This window comes from Artemia sp. Qi Xiang Cuo, chromosome 1 (assembly GCF_049724085.1).
Source record: "Artemia sp. Qi Xiang Cuo chromosome 1, ASM4972408v1, whole genome shotgun sequence".
Lineage (NCBI taxonomy): Eukaryota > Metazoa > Arthropoda > Branchiopoda > Anostraca > Artemiidae > Artemia > Artemia sp. Qi Xiang Cuo.
In genome coordinates, this window is record NC_142794.1 from 19412472 (window position 1) to 19432471 (window position 20000).

Sequence of the window (20000 nt, forward strand, 5' to 3'; positions counted from 1 at the left end):
CCATTTCTGTTCTGAATTTTTAAAGAAGAAAAAAAAAGTTCAACTTCCCTTCTTGATATTTCCAGGGAAGTAAAAAAATGCTAAGGTTTATTCTGATTTTTTAAGAATAAAAAAAATTAAAAAGTTCCTTTTCTGTTCTGAATTTTAAAAGAAGAAAAAAAAGTTTACCTTTTCTTCTGGATATTTCCATGGAAGTGAAAAAATGCTAAGGTTTTATTCTGAAATTTTCGAGAGAATAGTAATAGTTCCAATTCAATTCTGAATTTTCTAAAAAAAAAGCAAAAGAATTCTCACTTCACTTCTGCATTTTATCAGTGAAGAGAAAGAAGGCTCACTTCACATCTGAATTTTCAGTAGAACATGGAAAAATTTATGCTTCGACTCTGAATTTTTTCCGAAGAAGGGGGAAAAAAATATCCTTCAGTTCTGAGTCTTCATAAAGAAGAAAGAGTTCTACTTATATATGAGTTTTCTCAATGAAGTGAAGAACGAAAATAAAAAAGTTCCACTTCTGTTATGAATTTTTTAAAGAAGAAAAAATTCATCTTCTCTTCTGGATTTTTCCATTGAACTGAAAATCTGCTGAGGTTTGATTCTGAATTTTTTCCAGAGAAGAGAAAAATGTAAAACTTTCTTATTATTTTTTCTTAGGTACTCTATCATCATTAAAAACATTCGGAATTTATCAACTCCTTCAGTTTATTGTAGTCAAACATTGTAAACGTTCAACTTGCAAACGTATCCTAAAAATAATTGAAACATAAGAAAGCAATGAATAAAAAAATTTATTTTAATTACGACGTGTAGAAAATTAACATATGAATATGTTACATACATTATTATACATTATTGATATCTTAAATAACTTTGGACATTTTGAATCTACTTTTTTACATGTCTTAGAAGGACATGAAATATGCTTAAAACCATAAAGATCATATTTAATATTTTCAAAATAAAAAATGAGAATGATTTAGATGTGTTTTTATTATTGTCAGTCGTGATTTTATTATTAGGAAACTAGTGTTTGTAGTGACAATTATCTTTTTTCTGACTTGGAATTTTTTGGATTTGGAAAATTATTCACCTTTTTTTATTTTTTTTATTTATGCGGCTGTATTAGTTGTACTATAATCCTGCTCATCGACACTACATAGTTTATTATATATTTTCAAATAGTATTATTATACATTTGAAGAATACACACATGCATCATATTTTAAAAAAATGAAGATTGTATTCGTTTGTCCTGACATTGATTGCTATGTTACTACTCTTGGTCCAAGACCAAAGGTTTATGGAATGGACTATTAAAAATATCATTCATCAGTAACGAGCTACGGTCTTGGCACTTGGTTTGCAAAGATGTGGGAACGTCTTAGCTGAAGCCTTATTACCACAACCAGGATATTTTACGAATTTTTTTTACATGTCTTAAAATGACATGAAATATGCTTGCGGCTATACCAAAGGTACTCTATGGCAGCTTATCGACACTATAAGGCCACCTCACCGGTACTCTATGGTTAATCGTCAGAAATCCAGAGTTTATTCTATGTTTTTGATCATTATTGATTGTGCACCGTAAGGATAAACACATCAGTCTTATTTTAAAAAAGTAAAGATGAAGTTTTTCGAGACATTATGTATACATGATAGAGTTCTCGTAGCATTGAATGCTGACAGGCATACTGCATACTGCTGCATGAACGTAATAAAACATATCATGTCTCAGGGTCAGAATTTTTACCTCTGTAAAAATAATGTGGTAATAGACAGTGAAATCATCGCTAAAATAAAAAGGGAATTGGTAGATAATATCAACATGGAAATTAAGGACTATTCTAAGAAAAAAGCATCGATGAATATTTCTGGTATCATCGACAGTTTACCATCAGATACTGTCAATGAAGACAAAAATACTAATGATGAAATGTATGATGAGATTGTAGCTGATACCAGATTAAAATTCATATGTGACACCGAAATGGAATATGTGCCCTGCCACGAGAAAACATTATGAAGAAACCGCAATTAAAATAAAAAGAGCTTTGACAGGCAATAACACCAAGGAATATAAAGATGAATTGATGAGAAAAAAAAGCATCAGCAAACGTTACTGATACTGTCATAGGTTTACCAACAGATGAAGTCCATGAAATCGGTATTATCGACAGTGAAAAGTATGACGAGGTTGTAAAAACTTTTTTTTCTCATCAATTCATCTTTATATTCCTTGGTGATATTGCCTGTCAAAGCCCTTTTTATTTTACTTGCGGTTTCTTCATAATGTTTTCTCGTGGCAGGGCACATATTCCATTTCGGTGTCACATATGAATTTTAATCTGGTATCGGCTACAATCGCATCATACATTTCATCATTGGTATTTTTGTCTTCATTGACACGTATTTTTGTCTTCATGGTTTTCTTTTCTTAGAATAGTCATTAATTTCCATGTTGATATTATCTACCAATTCCCTTTTTATTTTAGCGATGATTTCACTGTCTATTACCACATTATTTTTACAGAGGTAAAAATTCTGACCCTGGGACATGATATTTTTTATTATGTTGATGCAGCAGTATGCAGTATGCCTGTCAGCATTCAATACTACGAGAACTCTATCATGTAGACATAATGTCTCGAAAAACTTCATCTTTACTTTTTTTAAAATAAAAGACTGATGTGTTTATCCTTCCAGTGCCCAATCAATAATGATCAAAAACATAGAATAAACCCTGTATTTTTGACGATTAACCATAGAGTACCGGCGAGGTGGCCGTATAGTGTCGATAAGCAGCCATAGAGTACCTCTGGTATAGCCGCAAGCATATTTCATGTCATTTTAAGACATGTAAGAAAAAGTTGTAAAATGTCCTGGTTGTGGTAATAAGGCTTCAGCTAAGACGTTCCCAAATCTTTGCAAACCAAGTGCCAAGACCATAGATCATTACTGATGAATGATCTTTTTAATAGTCCATGCCATAAACCTTTGGTCTTGGACCAAGAGTAGCAACTTAGCAATCAATGTCAGGACATACGAATACCATCCTCATTTTCTTTTAAATATGATGCATGTGTGTATTCTTCCAATGTATAATAATACTATTTGAAAATATATAATAAACTATGTAGTGTCGATGAGCAAAAAAATTCCAAGTCAGAAAAAGATAATTGTCACTACAAACGCTATTTTCCTAGTAATAAAATCACGACTAACAATAATAAAATCACATCTAAATCATTCTCATTTTTTATTTTGAAAATATTAAATGTGATTTTTATGGTTTTACGCATATTTCATGTCATTCTAAGCCATGTAAAAAAGTAGATTCAAAATGTCCAAAGTTATTTAAGATATCAATAATGTATAATATTGTATGTAACATATTCTTATGTTAATTTTCTACATGTCGTTATTAAAATAAAATGTTTTATTCATTGCTTTCTTATGTTTCAATTATTTTTAGGATACGTTTGCAAAATGAACGTTTACAATATTTGACTACAATAAACTGAGGGACTTGATAAATTCCGAATGTTTTTAATGATGATAGAGTACCTAAGAAAAAATAATAAGAAAGTTTTACATTTTTCTCTTCTCTGGAAAAATTTCAGAATCAAACCTCAGCAGATTTTCAGTTTCATGGAAAAATCCAGAAGAGAAGATGAATTTTTTCTTCTTTAAAAAATTCATAACAGATGTGGAACTTGTTTATTTTCGTTCTTCACTTTATTGAAAAAACTCATATATAAAGTAGAACTCTTTCTTCTTTATTAAAACTCAGAACTGAAGGATTTTTTCCCCCTTCTTCGGAAAAAATTCAGAGTCGAAGCATAAATTTTTCCATGTTCTACTGAAAATTCAGATGTGAAGTGAGCCTTCTTTCTCTTCACTGATAAAATTCAGAAGTGAAGTGAGAATTCTTTTGCTTTTTTTTTAGAAAATTCAGAATTGAATTGGAACTATTACTATTCTCTCGAAAATTTCAGAATCAAAACCTTAGCATTTTTTCACTTCCATGGAAAAATCCAGAAGAGAAGATGAATTTTTTCCTTCTTTTAAAAGTCAGAACGGAAATGGAACTTTTTAATTTTTTTTATTCTTAAAAAATTCAGAATAAACCTTAGCATTTTTTCACTTACCTGGAAATATCGAGAAGGGAAGGTGAACTTTTTTTTTCTTCTTTTAAAATTCAGAACAGAAGTGGAACTTCTTTATTTTTGTTCTTCACTTATTTGTGTTCAGAACTAAAGTTGAACTCTTTCGTCTTTAGGCAGACTCAGAACTGAAGGATAACTTTTTTCCCTTCTTTAGAAAAAATTCAGAATCGATGGATAAATTTTTCCATCTTCTACCGAAAATTCTCTTGTCTTCTTCTTCTCGTTTGGGTTTGTATGGTGACCATTTTGTATAATCTCATCACGAAAATCACCTTCCAGTTCCTGCACGTTTATTTCATCCTCATTTTGTACTTTGTTTAGGGTTTGGGTTGGAGGGATGGGGTGGGGACTTGGGGTGCTGGAGTGGGGACATGGAGCCCAACCTTCAGAAGAAATTGTGTGTCCAGTATGCATCTCAAATCATCGTAGTATGCATATTCTCAGGATGATGCCATTAATAATGAGTTTGAATCGATTATTTATTGTAATTTCTGTTCGTTTTGGGTTTAATTCATTTATTGATGGTTATTTGTGGTAGTTCTACGCTTGAAAAATTACTTGAATTGGTTTCTACTCGTTTTTGGCTTAATGAGGCTCTTTACTATTCTTTGACAAACTTGCTTTGTGCATTTTTTTAAAATTAATTTAAAAAACATAGTCTTTTTCATAGAAGAAATATTTCATATCTTTTCGTTTGTTTTTCTATTAGACTCCATAGTTTTTACTTTGAAGATTATTTGACTTTATTTCTGCTCATTTTTGGTTTAATTAGGCTCTTTAATTTTCTTTATGAAACTTGTTCCGTATGTTTCCCATTAACAAATACTATCTATAAGTAATCATAGGCAGCGCAATAGCGCTACCTAAGTAAAGAACGATGTTGGCACTATGTATTATTTTTTTCTTGGTTTTAGACCAGAGCACTTTGTATCGAAGGATTTAGAAACTTCGAAAAGGTCTCATTCGATTGAAAATTGGAGTGGCTAGTGCCCTCTTCAATAGTCGAAAGTGATTGGAGGGAAACAAACCCACCTTGTCCATCAGTCCCCAAAACACATCCAATCAAAATTTTGAGATAGCCATTTTGTTCAGCGTAGTTGATTTCCAGATAAAAATATATTTTAAGGAGGTCACTCCCCCACAACTCCCAGGGCAAGGGTTTTAAGTTATGCCCTGGGGGTATATAAGAACGATATTGGCACAATGTATTATTTATTATTTTTTTCCTTTAGACCAGGGCACTTCATATCGAAGAAGTTGTCATAGAAACTTTTAAAAGGGTTCATTCAATTGGAAATCGGAGTGGCTTGTGCCCTTTTTAATAGACGAAAGTGAATGGAAGGTAACTAACACCCTTTCCACGTCCACAATTTCCAGAAACACATCCAGTCAAAATTTTGAGATAGCCATTTTGTTCAGCGTAGTTGATTTTCAGATAAAAATTATGTTTTTGAGGAGGACACTCTACCACATCCCTCAGGGCAAGGGTTGTAAGTTATGCCCTGGGGCTTATAAGGTTTTTAGAGAAAACGTTGTCGTAGAAACTTCAAAAAAAGATTCATTCGAGTGGAAATTCATAGGGCTAGTACCCTTTTTAATATTTGAGTGATTGGAGGGCAACTAACCCCCCTTTCACGCCCATGTTTTCCCCAAACACATCCAATCAAAATTTTAAGATAACCATTTTGTTCAACTTAGTTGAAAGTTCTAGAAGTTATGTCTTTGAGGATGACAGCCAACTCAAAACGCTCAGCACAAGGGCTGTAAGTTTTGCCCTGGGGTTATATAAGGTTTTTATAGAATGCATTGTTGTAGAAACTTCAAAAAGGGCTCATTGGATAAGGAATTGAAATGACTAGTGTCCTTTTTAATAGTCGAAAGTGATTGGAAGGCAACTAACACCCCTTCCACGCCCACCATTTCCCCAAACTCATCCAATCAAAATTTTGAGATTGGCTTTTTTTCCACACAATTTAAAGTTCAGGAAATTATACCTTTGAGCAGGAAAACCCCTCCACAGTTTTCAGGGCAAGGGTTATAAGTTATGCCCTGGGGGCATATAAGATTTTTATTGAAACCTTTGTCGTAGAAACATGAAAAAGGGCTCATTCGATTAGAAATTCAAAGGTCTAGTGCCCTTTTTAATAGTCGAAAGTTATTTGAGGGCAACTAATCCCCCTCTCACGCCCACCTTTTCCCCAAACACGTCCAATCAAAATTTTTAGATAACCATTTTGTTCAGTGTAGTTTATTTCCAGATAGAAGCTATGTTTTTGAGGAGGTCACTCACCCCAATCCCTCAGGGCAAGGGTTGTAAGTTGTGCCCTGGGGCATATAAGGTTTTTAAAGAAAGATTTGTAATAGAAACTTCAAAAAAGGCTCATTCGACTAGAAATTCAAAGGATTAGTGCTCTTTTGATAGTCAAAAGTGATTGGATGGCAACTAAATCCGCCCTTGCGCTCACCTTTTCCCCAAACACATCCAATCAAAATTTTATGATAGCCATCTTGTTCAAAGTAGTTGAAAGTTCTGGAAATTAGGTGGTTAAGGATGACAACCCCCCCCCCCATGCTTTGTAAGAACGTCAGGGATTGTGATTTTTTTTTCTCGGGCACCATACTTTCTTGGGCTTGATGTTTCTTGAAAATAAGCCATAATTGCGTTTTGTGGAGGTAAAGGAAGACTAAAACTCATATTCTTTTAACGAGCTGTTTTCTATTCCAACTAGCAAGTTTTTCTAAACACTAACAAATTTTCTCTTTGAAGTAACAACTTTTTCCTTAATACTAACAAAGTTTTACTTAAAACTATCAGATGTCTCATGGAAGTAACAGGTTTTTTCTTAATTGATAGTAATTGCAAAAACTTGCATTTTTTCATAATTGCATATTTGCCATGGGAAGAATAATTTCTCGAAATAGAATTTCTCCTTTGCGCATTTTGATATTTTTGCTGAAAAATACCCCCTGGGTTGCGTTAGGGCTGAGACAAGAATATGCAAAAATTGGGGGTTCTGTTGAACGACGGTTTAATGAAACGGGCTCAGTTGCACGGTTATAAATATGGGCTTGGGTTGCGAAAATTTGAATCAAGGGATTTAAATGCATGATTTTTAATAAGAAATGCATGAAAGATGTCTTGGGGGAGACGTGGCGATGTCAAAGGGGTACTGTATGCCATTCATAGTATACCAGGGTGGTATGCATTGCCTTGGACTAGTATACTCTAGAGCTTAAAGATAAGGTGGGTGTTAAATGAATTTTTGGTTAAGGGGGAGTGAAATCTAACATCTCTGTCTAACAAAAGATGCATTTCATCTAAAAAGCTCCTAATATAACATAAATTTAGCTCTATTATCAAAGGCGCCCCTACTCTGGAATTACTTGCTTGGACCCCTCTACTCCCATCTTTCTTTAATTTATGGCTGCTATTGTTTATATTTTATGCCTTTTTAAGCCTTTTCATGTTTTGTTTTTTCCTTTCGCATTGTCCTGTCTCAAGACGCTGTATTTTCGTTAAAGGCTTTCAGAAATACCTCAATAATGCCTAAGTAATTGCATCTAATATGAAGCCCCCTCCTCCAAAACTAGTTGCTTGGACTCCATCACCTTTCTATAATATATGAATCTTTTGCATATATTACGATAAGCCTTTTTCACCCTTTATTTTTTTGTCGTGTTTTTTAACTCGGGGGCTCTGTTGAATGATGGTTCAGTTAAACGGGCTCAGTTGCACGGTTAAAAACATGGGCTTGGCTTGCGAAAACTTGAATCACAGGATTTAAAGGCATAATTTTTAGCAAGGAATGTCTGAAAGATGTCTGAAGGGGAGATGGGGCGATGTCAGAGGGGGTGCCACAGAGCAGTAATGGTGTACCATTGTGGGGTGAATTGTTTGAAGTATCACTCTCTAGCAAAGAAATGGGTGACTTCTCGGTGTTCAAGTAAAAAACCCTGTTTAATAAGATTCATTAGCTTATTTTTGGAGCGAAAAGGATGGAGAAGTCTTATGGGGCTGGGGGATTGTGCCAGTGTGGATGATGGAGAGGGGCTGGTGTCTAATGTCTTAGCGGTGTGGAGTTTTTCGGAGAATACTATGATAGGCTTGGCTTGTGGAAACCACGAATCAATGGTTGAAGCATAATTTTTAACAAGAAATGGCTAAAACATGTCTTGGGAAAGATGGGGCGATGTCGGAGGGGTGCTACTGAGCAGTAATAGTGTGGTTTTGTTGCTTGCATTGTCTTGGACTAGAACACTCTAGAGCTTAAAGACAAGGCGGAAGGCGTTAAATGAATTTTTCGTTAGAGGGAGACTGAAATCTGACATTCCTGTCTAAGTAACGATGCATTTCATTAAAAATAGCTCTTTATATAGCATAAATTTAACTCTATTAACAGGGTGCCCCTCCTCTGGAACTAATTGCTTGGACCCCTCTCCTTCCATCCTTCTTTAATTCATGCATGTTTTTGTTTATATTTCTTCACTTTGAAAGCCTTTTCATGTTTTGTTTTTCCATTCACATAGTCCTGTCTCAAAACGTTGTATTTTCGTAATTTCCCTGATTGCATATTCACCTTGGGAAGAATAATTTCTTGAAAGAGAATTTCCCATTTACGCGGTTCGATATTTTTACCCCCTGAGTTGCGCGAGGGCTGAGACAAAAGGAGTTTAGGCAAAAATTGGGGGTTCTGTTGAACGAGGATTCACTTAAACGGGCTCAGTTGCACGGTTATAAATATGGCTTGGCTTGCTAAAACTTGAATCAAGGAATTTAAAGGCATAATATTTAATAGAAAATGCCTGAAAGATGTCTTGGGGAAGATATGGTTATTTGAGAGGAGTGCTGTATGCCATCCATCGCTTGCCAAGGTGGTATGCATTGCCATGGACTAGCATTTTGTAGAGCTTAAAATTAAGGGGGGAGGTGTTAACAGAATCTTTGGTAGAGGGGAAGTGAAATCTAACATCTCTGTCTAAGAAAAGATGCATTTCGTTAAAAAAGCTCTTAATATAACACAAATTTAACTCTATTATCAAGAGCACCCGTACTCTGGAACTACTTGCATGGAACACTCTCCTCCCATCCTTGTTTAATTTATGCATGTTATTGTTTATATTTTATGCCTTTGTAAGCTTTTTCATGTTTTGTTTTTTCCTTTCCTATTGTCCTGTCTGAAAACGCTGTATTTTCATTAAGGGCTCTCAAAAATACCTCAATAATGCCTAAAAATTTGCATCTAATATCAAGCCCCTTCCTCTGGGACTAGTTGCTTGGAACCCATCACCTTTCTATAATACATGAATCTTTGGCATATATTACGATAAGCCTTTTTCACACTTCATTTTTTGTCTGTCGTGTTCTTTAACTGTTTTTACTGTGTTTTTAATATTGTTTGTAAATTTGTTTGAAATAATAAAACTTTTATTTAAAAAGTCTGTGTTTTTAAGATCTATTATTTTTGCTGAGTAAAGAGTTTACAAAATTTAAGCACCCCTTAGTCTCTTATTACGAAAACTACCTAGAGAGTGATTGTCTCCAAGACCTTGCCAAATTTTGACAGTAACACATCGTTGTAGTGTGTGCCAAAAATGGGGAATGTCAGGAGTCGCGCAATAGGTTAATATTAGAAAATAATGAGTAGGACAAAATTTTAGGAATGGCTTTTTAGTCTTCTCGGTTAGGGCACAAATCCATTGGAAGGAAATTGACCTTTCGAGTCCTGGCGGGGCCAATAACTAAAGAAAAAAAGAAACAACTAAAGAAAAAAAGCGTTGAATGTTTCGAGCGCAAAATAATATGCCAAAAAGGATATAATCTAACAGTGATGTATGCCGACATTGCTAAGATGTGCTGGCCTTACATAAAGTGTGTGCCGCCATTAGGTAAGGCATGAGTTGTCGTTACGTTACAAGCGGGGATTTCCCCATGGGTTCCTGTCGCAAGGTTATATAAAATTGCGTAAAGCATATTAGACCTGAGTGTTTGAAACAGGGTGTGTTTTGACGTCATTCGAGTCGAGAGAGGTCTGTCACGGGAGTCTTGCCGGATGTTTTTTCCTTTAATAGAGCCGTAGACAAAGTTGCAAAGGTGTGACGGATTGAGGGGCTGGTAGCTCCACTTATCTAATCTGTTAAAAAATGGCGGTTGCTGAGGGGAAATATTGGACATGTTCTATAATGCCCGTCTGAGGTTTTTAATAGAAAAAAACACTTTGGGGGAGTCTACCACCTGGGGAGCATGTTCAGACGAGGTTTCTTACAAAATGGCCGTCTGAGGCTTTTAATAGAAATACTTAGTGGGGAAATAGAAACAGGGGTGGCATTGGCTAGTAACTCCATTTATTATCAAGCATATCCAAACCAACAATCAACAACCAGCAAACAACAACTTAACCATATACCAACAATCACAACCAACAAACATAACCAACAATCCCAATAAATATAACCAACAGCCATATCCAAAACCATCAAACATAACCAACAAACATAGCCAACAACTATAGCCAAAAACAACAAACATGATCAACAAACATAACCGACAATCATATCCAAAATCAACAACAAAAACCAACAATCATATCCAAAACCAACAATCAACAACCAACAAACATAATCAACAACCAAAAACATAACCAACAACATAACCATCAACCAACAAACATAACCAACAACCATATGTTAATTTCCCTGTGTTAATCTGCAATGGGCGTGCTTGAAACAATTTTCTATGGGCGTTGCAGAACCTTAAATGCCCCCACTATCACTGATCCCAGTATGAAAAGACAATAAATTGCCTAAAGCACAAAAAACTGGTAATTGCGAAAATATTTGTATATATTTTAACAAAGGACTACATATCCCTTGGTTCTAGAACATATAACATTTTGAAAGCTATATGACGGGTCTATAGCCTACCTAGATATCTGAATTTGACAATTTATCCCCCTTAATTCTGGGTTTCAGCCTTCTCGGTTTTTCTATTTGCCCTGAGTTTTAGAAACACAATTTCTATAAATCTACAGGACCTTATGCTATATTATGGCTTTTTGGTGCCCCTCTGTTCTAAAGGCTTTTCTGAAGGAAACACGGTACTTATGCATTATATACAACATACGAAAAAAGTTAAGTTTGATTGATGCTAATGAAATGAAATAAAATATTTTGTTGAAATTTTTCTTCACTATAGCACTCCCTCTTGCCCCCCCCACCCAATAAAATACTGTAGCAACACCCCTGAACAAAGCATATCAAAACTCCTAACATCCCCAAGAAATTCCCCTGAAACACCAAAATATCTCTCGAAGTACAGAGACGAGTAACAAATTATGCCGGGGATAAGTCTAAAAGAACTTATTTTGACAATTGTCTTACACTAAATCATAAGGCCGAAACTATAAGATATATTAAATATAAAATTTTCTTATTCATCTTCACGTAATATTCATTTTTTTTTATTATTACTCTAAAGAAAATGCCACCATATTTTTTTTTTTTAAATAAAAAACCCTTTACTCAATTCTAAAAAGGCAAGGCTATTTTGAACTCCCAAACGATTGACCGTAAATATGATATAATAAGACTTTACAGCTAAAATTGAACTGCACAAAAACAATCAAATACAACTGAATCATATTTTTTTGCCAGTGATGATTCAGTGGACTGATCTCTGGTTGGCGGAGATTCGAGGTGGGGATTCATTCCAACTGAGGCACATCTGACATAAGTAGTCAAAGAACTTCTTTGATCCTTACGCTAGACTAGATTAACACACTTCTTAACAATGGAGCATATGGCAGAATATAAAAATATATATATATATATATATATATATATATATATATATATATATATATATATATATATATATATATATATATATATATATATATATATATATATATATATATATATATAACATTTGAGGAATACATTTTTATCAGGGACATACTTCCATATAACACTATAATGAAGTACATCAATATGCTACAAGCCAAGGAGCAATAAGGGTTCTGGCTGAATGTAAATATAACCTTTGGGAAGGGTATTATTTTTGGAGGGGTACTCAACGTAGTTCAAAATTAAAATATATTATGTGCATATAAGAGTTTTAAAGGTCAGCCAAATCCAAACTTCGCTTTTCAAGTTTTAGTTTCACCAACAACAAAACTAGTAAAAAGTAAAGTAAACCACCCCTTAGTCCCGTTAAAGTAATTAGTAATCTGGGCTTAGCTACCTCACTACATACTGATTTATTAACACAACCTACTTCATCTTATAAGTTTTAATTTGCACTTGTATGTAGGTTTGCTTTACTTTTGTTAAGGGATCAATAAATAAAATTATTCTGCACTTCGTGCAGAATAACTAATTTTTTTTTACTCTCAGGCTAAGAAATGATAATGTCAGTTAATAGCTTTTGGTTCCACTTTTCTTTATTATAATCAATGTTTACCTAACTTTAATTATGGATAATTATGATTAGCGCTAGATTGCACGAGTAAAACTTCTGAAAGTGGTATATATGAATTAATTATTTTCAAATCCATTGCTATACTTTGTTAATGAAGAGTCAAGACCTCAGCTTCTAGAAGAATGATGAGAATAAATATAAATTTGCCCTACTTTTTCTCACTTTCATCACTCTTTTATAGGACTTTCTTTATTAATTAATGTAAACAGCAATAACTTATATGTATAAAGCCTTAAAAATACTGTGTGCCTTCTTCATTAGCTATTTTCTGCCTAACTAAGACCCTTTTTTGATGGTAAGTCAAGACCCCATGTTCAGAAGCGATGAAAAATAATATGTATATATATATATATATATATATATATATATATATATATATATATATATATATATATATATATATATATATATATATATATATATATATATATATATATATATATATATATGTATGTATATGTATATGTATATATGTATATGTATATATATATATATATATATATATATATATATATATGTATATATATATATATATATATATATATATATATATATATATATATATATATATATATATATATATATATATATATATATATATATATATATATATATATATATATATATAAATAAATATATATGATTGAGCAATAATCCTTTGTTTTGCTGTTGCAAAACATAATAGCTAGACTGAATAGCTAGACTTATAGGGGGATAAGAGTAGGTAAAGGCCAGGATTTACGCATAGGCCCACTTGACCCGGCCTAAGGATGCACAATGCCGACGGGCGCAAAAAAAAACACTAAGCGATTTTTTTTTCTTAACAAACTGGACTGACTTAATTTATTGTCAAAGTGTCCAGTGTATTTTGCTGCTCCACTGTTTATTCACATATAAGTGATTTTAAAACCACACAAGAATTCCGTAGCCACTTATGAACTGTCAGATGTCTCCCAAGAATGACAGCTGAGACCTCGGTATCACCTCTCTCTTGGATTACTTTTGGCTCATCAGTTGCCTTCTGTTCAGGGCTTCCACTATCCCCGAATTTTCAAAGATTTCCCTGTAAATCTCTGTATGTCACCGAAGAAAAGATTGCCTGGGCCTAGGGATGCCAAGACGCTTGGGCCTAGGGGTGAGGAAGATTAAAATTTAAGCCTGGGTAGATAATAAGGGAATAGGTAGACTGCACTGATATCGTTCAGGACTCAAAATTTGTAGCACTTACACCAAGAGAATTAATATTATACAATAAACCAGATCATAAGGCATAAAAAAGGAGTAAAAAATAATTACATTCAAAGATAGACCAGTAGCAGACAGTACAGTAGGAATTTCTGGAGATACTTTGACCAGAGGTAAAACTCGCATTGTTTTCAAAAATTCTCTTGTGTATTACTTTGCACCCTGTGGATTTACAGGACTCCGTTGACCTTAAAAAAATACATAAAAAATACAGCTCCTTCAAAAATAGGCATTAAAGAACTCTCTGTCTCTATGGACTTTTAGATGAGTAATAATTTATCAATCATCGATATTTATGTTTAAATTATTTTTTTGATGGCTCAGCTAGGTAAAATATAACTTCACAACTCTAGATTCTCTTAGTGTTGATTTTAATCCGACGTCATTTGGGTTTAAGGCCATTTTTTCAAATTCGTATAAATTTGTTTTCAAAATTACATTTTACTATCAAGACTATTAGAGATAATGGCTATCACTCCTAAACTTATCTACAAATAACAATTTGTTCCCACTAGCCATATATTTTTCAAACTTGTTTTGAGTTTTTTCTTACTATGAGCCGTTCATTTCGGTATTGAATTCCAATCGCAATTAGAAATTATTTTGATAAAAATCGTTTTTATATTTAATAGACCTTAAAATATCCCTTAGAGATTGTTTGCTTAGGTTCTGATTTTGTCAGGAAGCAAACATCTATTTCTCCTGTGGCGATGCAGTGGGATTATTCTCTGCTTGATAATACGGGATACGTAGCTCAATCTCAGCTACCACAAGCAACCACGATCCGCAGGGCACGGAATTTGGTTCTGGTAACGAGGTAATCCAAACAAGAAGAAGAAGAAACCCTTATATAAATATTGATTAGAATATAAATTGTGTACACATAGGGTATATCCAGTGTCTAGGTCTAGGTCTACGCAGCTCCACCAAAGACTATGGGCTGCACAAAAGATAATTGAAAACTGATAAAGAGGCTCAAGTCCTTCCCTAATAAAAAAGCAATACAACGCCATCTGCTTTTGACCTTCCGGTGAGACGAACTACAACACTGCCTTCTGCGTTTTCTCTTGTATGTACCATGTGTTAAAGTGTGGATTATGCCTCCAATAGGGGCTCTCTTGTCTCTTTAAACAATAATTTAAAGTGTTATTTAGTCAAATATCCAAAAGCTAATGCTAACTTACATTTGGTGAAGCTTTACATTTATTAATTTTTTACTTCAAGTAAAAACATTTTTCTTTATTTATGTGGAGCGGTTGTATGTCCGGGGAGGAAGGATATGGCTGTTGGTTATATTTGTTGGGGTTATTGGTTGTTGGTCATGTTTGTTGGGTGTGATTGTTGGTTTATGGTTATGTTGTTGTTTGCTGGTTGTTGATTGTTGGTTTGGATATGCTTGATAATAAATGGAGTTACTAGCCCAGGTGAACCCTGAATCTACTGTTACTGAGTCTTATCACAAAGTTAATTATAGAAAACCTGAAAAATAGTTACTTTTTTCACTTTTTTTTTCATTTTTGCTTTACATTGTCGCCAAGATAAAGGACTCTTTTGCCAAAAATGTATGGTGGGTATAAATAATGACAAAACCACACCGTTTTTCTATCATACAAAATATAAAAATTTAATGAGTAATTTCTGAAGACACTGATTATAATACAACCTAAGCGAAAGTTTCGTCTATATGACTAATAACAGTCTTCAGCGAAATATAATAAAACAAAATACGTTTCAAATGTTTTCACTGTTTTTACTTTCATCAATAAAAAATTATCCGAGCTTTAAGGAACAAATATTAGCACAAAGTAATTACACTGACAATCCACGGTCATTCGTTTTTTGTTTTTTGAGTAAAGCACAAATAATGTTCTGGTCTTGAGAATGCATGGGAGTTATCAGCCCTACTCATGTTAGTAATTTCTGCTTGTTTTGAATTTGCCTGGGCTATTTATTGTAATTTCTGGTTGTTTTGAGTTGCATATATTTATTGATAGTTTTTGTGGTAGTTTTATATTTGGAATATTGTTTGACTTTATTTCAGCTAATTTTCAGCTTAATGAAGCTCTTTACTTTTCTTTGAAAAATTTGTTTTTTGGAAAAAGTTTATTAAGTCAATCACATAAAAAACATAGCTTTACGCACGAAAAAAAAATCCCTACCAATAAAATAACGAACCTTCTTTGTTAAGGTACAACGGCTTCATGGACAGAGTATACCGCTTTTTATTTTCTTCTGTTACTTGAGAATCAGCCAGGGGGTCTTCTGACTGACTTGATTCATTTTCTGTCTCTATATCTAGTTCAAAACTAATTTGTTGTGGTGATGAGATTGACATCTGGAATTGATACAATTCAATAATTTAAATAGAGAATAAGACTCTAAGAAAAGAATTAGCCAAAATGCATAAAAACAGTATAAAACCTGAGCATCTTAGAAGTTTTTTCAGTAGAAGTAAGTCCTAAATGATACAACCAGGATGATACCAGAGATCATTTATTCATTATTACATAAATGCTTACTTTATCCAAATTAAAAATCAATTCATTTTATTTTTATCATCGTTATTATTGCAAAACTCATGTTTGATTAACGAGGCTAGAAAGGAATGGAATACTTCAGTGTTTTTCAAACACTGCTACAGAGCTGCGACATATACTGCTTAAGCAGTTGACTGCTTTAAGAAAGTTTACAAGTAGACTAATTCCAATTGCTCTAACTTACTGAATTGTATGGCAGAGATTTATGACTAGTGATTGTTAGCCATAGTTATGATTTCATATGCAGAAGTATTTTTACCAGTAATTCAATTTACTAATGAAATTTATTACCATTAATAACGCTAATAAACTTATAAATGGTGGTCGATTGGGTTTTAGAGAGTACTAGACCACGTCAAGTAGCAGTTCTGCACATACACTTCTGCAGCTGACTAGAAAGATACCAAAACATACAAGGTGGTTCATGTATTAGAATAGGACTTGCAATATTAAACAATTCTTTTTAATTATAGAGACAAACAGAATAGTATAGGTAAAGTTTACAGTTGCATGACTATGTACTTAAAAAATAATTTTACGAAAATTAAATGATACCGCATTATAATTTATTAATTGGATTAAATCCAAAGATACTACGAAATCAATGATTGGCTAAAGTCATACAAAGATCAGCAGTACAAGATATTTATAATTCAAAGCTAAAAAGTCTTAACTACATTCTTTAATAGTCACTTTTCTCACTCAGAAATATGGTTGTGTATCAACTTTTGATATATTTCTATGCACCCGGGCAGAGTCCAACGTGGGGGGGGGCATGTTTTCCTCAAATTAAATTCCTGTTTATATACCTATGCATAACTAAGCACAGCTGCGCTTCAGTACTTTTTAAGAAGGCTAGTTATACTAGTTGCTAATTACTGAAACATTTCTTGTGATTCATTACTAACGATTGCAAGCAACTCTTTTCTTCACACCACCTGTTTACACGACGAAGAAGAAGATTTAACAAGAAGAAGAGTCGCGTTATTAAAAATACAATGGGTATGTGTATTTGGGTTATACATTTGGGAAGGGGAAAAGGCCTGCATTTAGACATGATATAAACAAGAGGGTTTGTATATATTATGTTTTAGATATTTTAGACTGTTTCTAAGTAGTTTCCAGAATTTTCTAGTGTTTCTTCTGGATGGAAGAACTAAACTATTACCATTTGCTTTTTTGATTATTTTCATAACTTTTTTTCTAGACAGCCTTCTAATGCCAGCTTCCATTTCAATTGAATATTGTAGTCGGCTCATGCTCAATCTGTGGCGAATATTACTTCTAGATTGATGTGTCTAAAATGAAACTATATTGCACTGAGAACCTCTATATTATATCGGTTTCCCCTGTGCATTATGTGGGCAATCCCGGGAGAAACATTAGATCGGTAACTTTAACAACCGATTAGACCCTAGGTAATATTGTACAATTCATCCAAACTTTGTTTTTAATTAAATTAAAAAAAATGGATATTTTCAACTGAAAGTAAGGAGCAGCATTAAAACTTAAACCGAACAGAAATTATTACGTATATGAGGGGGCCTGCTCTCTTCCCAAAACCTTGCTCTTTACACTAAAGTTTGATTTTTGTTTCAAACAGTTCGTGGTAACGAACTCTAAGTTATTTTTTGCAAGAAGAAAGATCATAGATGCGTGTTTATTTGTTTTTTTTTTGTTTTTTTACCAGGGGTGATCGTATGGACCCAGTGGTCCTAGAATATCGCAAGAGGGCTCATTCAAACGGAAGCATAAAATGCTAGAGCTCTTTATGTGACCAAAAAAATGGAGGGCAACTAGGCCCCTCCCACGCACATTTTTTTCCCAAAGTCACACGATCAAAGTTTTTGAGATAGCCATTTTGTTCAACATGGTCGGAAAATACAATAAATATGTCTTTGAGGAGGACGTAATCCCCACAGTCCCCGGGGGAAGGTCTGCAAGTTATGAACTTTGCCTAATGTTTCCATATAGTATTGGTTATTGGGAAGTACACAGAAGTTTTCAGGGGGGAATTTTTTTTGGTAGTTAGGGGGGGGGGTGTAGGGGTTACGTGGGGATTATCCTTCTATGGAGTAAGTTTTCATGGAGGAAGAGACATTGCTATGAAGGGGGCGCCGGATTTCCCAGCATTATTTAAAAAACGATCAGAAATTAATTAAAAAAACAAATTTTTCAACTGAAAGTAAGGAGCAACATCAAAACTTAAAACGAAGAGAGATTATTGCGTATATGGTTGGGTTTGCCCCCTAGTCATTACCTCGCTCTTCACGCTAAATTTTTATTTTTGTACTTTCATCAAAGGTGTTTATTCTAATTAACAGTCTTTGTGATTAAGGTGTCATTCTTAAAGAATTGGAAAAAAAATTGAACTTTTGCGTAAAAAGCGTGTTTTTGACTCGGGGGCAAACCACCTAATATACGTAAAAAAAATATACGAATAAAGAAGCTCGTTACGTAAGTTAATTCGTAAGTTATGTCAGATTAAAATTTCGAGAAAGCCATTTAGCCAAAAAAAAAAAATTAATTTGCAAATTTTGTTTTAATTATTCATGTAAGTTGAGCCAAAATCAGAGCTGCATTAATTCAAAATATTCAGAAATTAAATTAAAAAAAAAGTTATTTTTAACTGAAAGTAAGGAGAAACATTAAAACTTAAGACGAACAGAAAATATTCCGTATATGAAAAGGGCTGTCCCCTCCTCAAAGCCTTGCTATTTACGCTAAAATTTGGCTCTGTCTCACAACTTTATTTTTTAAAACAATAAAAAACTTTAGTGTAAAGAGAAAAAAACTTTCGGCTCGTAACTTTTGATGGGTAACATTAAATTTGATGAATTTTATATATTTTGAATAAACATCAAAATTTGAGTCTTTTGATATATCTATTGTTATCGGAACTCTGATTTTTAGATTGTCGGTTACTATTGAGCCGCGTCACTCCTTACTTACAGTTCGTTACCATGAACTGTTTGAAATTCCCTGCATCCTGGTAAAGCACCATGAGGTTCATTTTGTGCAAGAAGAAAAGACACATTAAAATGATTTTACAATGAATTTAATACAGGCAAAAAACGAATGATATGGTCATACCATAGGTACTAATAACTATATCTATAGGACATATAGGACATCTCGTTAAAAAATCTGCATCTCGTCATAAGAATAATAATAGCGAAAATTAACTTGGTTAACCCCCCAAAAAAACAGCGACAAAACCATACAAAAGAAAGACATAAAGAAATACTAGGCAGGAGGGGCGTGGGAGGCCAACTATATATATATATGCAGGTACTCTGGAAAATACTCCCAAAATCTCATGAATAGAAATTTTCTAAATTTAACAAACTAAGAACTTTGTTCTTATAGTCCTGAATTAGAAAACAGAATCTTACGTAATAATTCCTGAAAGTTGTAGGGTTATTTTAGCAATGTACTCATAAAATCTTTATTTTTGGCAAACGAAAAGTAAAAGTAAAAAGTAATCCCACCATAGAAACACAAAAATAAACACACTCACACATAAAAGTACAATATCTCCAATCAGCAAGAATGACTCTATAATAAATCAAGTTT

At 33.4% G+C, this 20000-nt stretch overlaps 1 protein-coding gene and 1 pseudogene across 1 annotated transcript in view; one reads left to right on the forward strand and one right to left on the reverse strand.

Moving 5' to 3' along the window:
- The window catches only part of LOC148956086 (ATP-binding cassette sub-family E member 1 pseudogene), a 56630-nt pseudogene extending 42555 nt beyond the window's left edge, over nt 1-14075 (reverse strand).
- Nucleotides 1-20000, forward strand: part of LOC148956083 (mitochondrial import receptor subunit TOM70-like) — a 390465-nt gene that overhangs the window by 269909 nt on the left and 100556 nt on the right. The window lies entirely within an intron of this gene.